Below are 3,286 nucleotides of genomic sequence, written 5' to 3' on the forward strand. Positions count from 1 at the left end.
ATACGCGTACGCATCGTTGTGCCACCTAGTCCACTTAATGCAATCCGTGGGCCAGTGAATTCTCAAGCCTTGTGGGCCCAATCCAACTCATTTCTGATGCTATTTAAGCCAAGGATTGAAGGGGAATCAACATACTTTCATACTTTAGATGTTAGTTACCATTAGTTTAGGATTAGTTTAGAAGTATTTTCTAGAGAGAGAAGCTCTCACTTCTCTCTAGGATTAGGATTAGGATTAGTTCTTAGATCTAGGTTTTAATCTTTGCTTTCTTCTACTTCTATCCTCTTAATTCCTTGTTGTTACATTCATCTTCCTCTATTCTTTTGTTGTAATTTCCTTTATGTTGTTCTTATACTTTGTTGTAGATCCACTTTTGTTCCTTCCTTTCTCTTTCAATTCAATTCAAGGTAAATCATAATAATTGTGTTCCTTTTGATTTGTGTTGTTAATTCCTTTCAATAATTCTTGTTAGATTTTGTTCTTGTTGTTGATTTACTATGTTTTCCTTTTATGCCTTCCAAGTGTTTGATGAAATGCTTGGTTGGATTTTAGAGTAGGATTTTATACTCTTGGCTTGGAAAGGTAACTTAGGACCTCTTGAGTTACTAATGTCCAAGTGATTGATGATTGGGAGCCATTGACTCTAGTTCTCACTAATTGAATTAGTGGAGAGTTAGGACTCATGGACTAGGATTGATATAGCTCATTTGACTTTCCTTTACTACTAGTTAGAGGATGATTTAATGAGATTAATCCTTGCCAATTCTCATATTGTGGTTAGTGATTAGGATAGAGATCCTTGACCACCAACCCTTGCCAAGACCTTTTTAGCCATTAGTTTACTTTCTTGCCATTTATCTTTCATGTTTCTTATCAAAACCCCAAAAAAATAACTCATAACCAATAGCAAGACACTTTATTGCAATTCCTAGGGAGAACGACCCGAGGTTTGAATACTTTGGTTTATAAAATTAGGAGTTTGTTACTTGTGACAAACAATCTTTTGTATGAAAGGATTTTTTATTGGTTTAGAAACTATACTTGCAACGAGACTTCAATAGTGAAATTCTATACCATCAAAAATCCAATCATCAGGCCTCCCAACACCAAACTTAGAATTTGACTGTGGTGGCTCTGTTTGATTCTGTTTTGAGAGAAGCTCTTCATGCTTCCTCTCCATGGTGACAGAGGGATACCCTTGAGCCTTAAACACAAAGGATTCTTCATTCACTTGAATGATCAATTCTCCTCTGTCCACATCAGTCACAGCCTTTGCTATGGCTAGGAAGGGTCTGCCAAGGATGATGGATTCATCCATGCACTTGCCAGTCTCTAGGACTATGAAATCAGCAGGGATGTAATGGTCTTCAATCTTCACCAGAACATCCTCTACTAGCCCATAAGCTTGTTTTCTTGAATTGTCTGCCATCTCTAGTGAGATTCTTGCAGTTTGTACCTCAAAGATCCCTAGCTTCTCCATTACAGAGAGAGGCATGAGGTTTACACTTGACCCTAAGTCACACAGAGCCTTCTTAAAGGTCATGGTGCCTATGGTACAAGGTGTTAAAAACTTCCCAGGATCTTGTCTCTTTTGAGGTAATCTCTGCCTAGACAAGTCATCCAGTTCTTTGGTGAGCAAAGGGGGTTCATCCTCCCAAGTCTCATTACCAAATAACTTGTCATTTAGCTTCATGATTGCTCCAAGATATTTAGCAACTTGCTCTTCAGTGACATACTCATCCTCTTCAGAGGAAGAATACTCATCAGAGCTCATGAATGGCAGAAGTAAGTCCAATGGAATCTCTATGGTCTCATTTTGAGCCTCAGATTCCCATAGTTCCTCATTAGGGAACTCATTGGAGGCCAGTGGACATCCATTGAGGTTTTCCTCAGTGGCGTTCACTGCCTCTTCCTTCTCTCCAAGTTCGGCCATGTAGGTCATGTTAATGGCCTTGCATTCTCCTTTTAGGTTCTCTTCTGTATTGCTTGGAAGAGTACTAGGAGGAAGTTCAGTAACTTTCTTACTCAGCTGTCCCACTTGTGCCTCCAAATTCCTAATGGAAGACCTTGTTTCAATCATGAAACTTTGAGTGGTTTTGATTAGATCAGAGACCGTGGTTGCTAAGTCAGAGTGGCTCTGCTTAGAATTCTCTGTCTGTTGCTGAGAAGATGATGAAAAAGGCTTGCCATTTCTAAACCTGTTTCTTCCACCATTATTATTGTTGAAACCTTGTTGAGGTCTCTGTTGATCCTTCCATGAGAGATTTGGATGATTTTTCCATGAAGAATTATAGGTGTTTCCATAGGGTTCTCCCATGTAATTCACCTCTTCCATTGAAGGGTTCTCAGGATCATAAGCTTCTTCTTCAGATGAAGCGTCCTTAGTACTGCCTGGTGCATTTTGCATTCCAGACAGACTTTGAGAAATCAAATTGACTTGCTAAGTCAATATTTTATTCTGAGCCAGTATGGCATTCAGAGTATCAATCTCAAGAACTCCTTTCTTCTGATTTGTCCCATTGTTCACAGGATTCCTTTCAGAAGTGTACATGAATTGGTTATTTACAGCCATTTCAATTAGTTCTTGAGCTTCTATGGGCGTCTTCTTCAGATGAAGAGATCCTCCAGCAGAGCTATCCAAAGACATCTTGGACAGTTCAGACAGACCATCATAGAAAATACCTATGATGCTCCATTCAGAAAGCATATCAGAGGGACACTTTCTGATCAATTGTTTGTATCTTTCCCAAGCTTCATAGAGGGATTCACCTTCCTTCTGTCTGAAGGTTTGGACTTCCACTCTAAGCTTACTCAATTTTTGAGGTGGAAAGAACTTTGCCAAGAAGGCATTGACTAGCTTTTCCCAAGAGTTCAGGCTTTCTTTAGGTTGTGAATCCAACCATATCCTAGCTCTGTCTCTTACAGCAAATAGGAATAGCATAAGTCTGTAGACTTCAGGGTCAACCCCATTAGTCTTGACAGTGTCACAGATTTGCAAGAATTCAGCTAAAAACTGATGAGGATCTTCCAATGGAAGTCCATGGAACTTGCAATTCTGTTGCATTAGATAAACTAATTGAGGCTTAAGCTCAAAGTTGTTTGCTCCAATAGCAGGGATAGAGATGCTTCTCCCATAGAAGTCGGGAGTAGGTGCAGTAAAGTCACCCATCACCTTCCTTGCATTGTTGGCATTGTTGTTGTTCTCGGCTGCCATGGGTTCTTCTTCTTTGAAGATTTCTGTTTGGTCCTCTACAGAGAGTTGTGCCTTAGCTTCTCTTAGCTTTCG

General features: G+C 39.7%; 1 non-coding gene across 1 annotated transcript; it reads left to right on the plus strand.

The window, feature by feature from the left end:
• Nucleotides 1–2,701: 2,701 nt before the first annotated feature.
• Nucleotides 2,702–2,809, plus strand: LOC130948242 (small nucleolar RNA R71). Its single transcript, XR_009072986.1, has one exon. It is a non-coding gene; the product is annotated as a small nucleolar RNA R71 (small nucleolar RNA).
• The last annotated feature ends 477 nt before the right edge of the window (nucleotides 2,810–3,286 follow it).

Source organism: Arachis stenosperma, chromosome 1, assembly GCF_014773155.1.
Source record: "Arachis stenosperma cultivar V10309 chromosome 1, arast.V10309.gnm1.PFL2, whole genome shotgun sequence".
NCBI classification, from domain to species: Eukaryota; Viridiplantae; Streptophyta; class Magnoliopsida; order Fabales; family Fabaceae; genus Arachis; species Arachis stenosperma.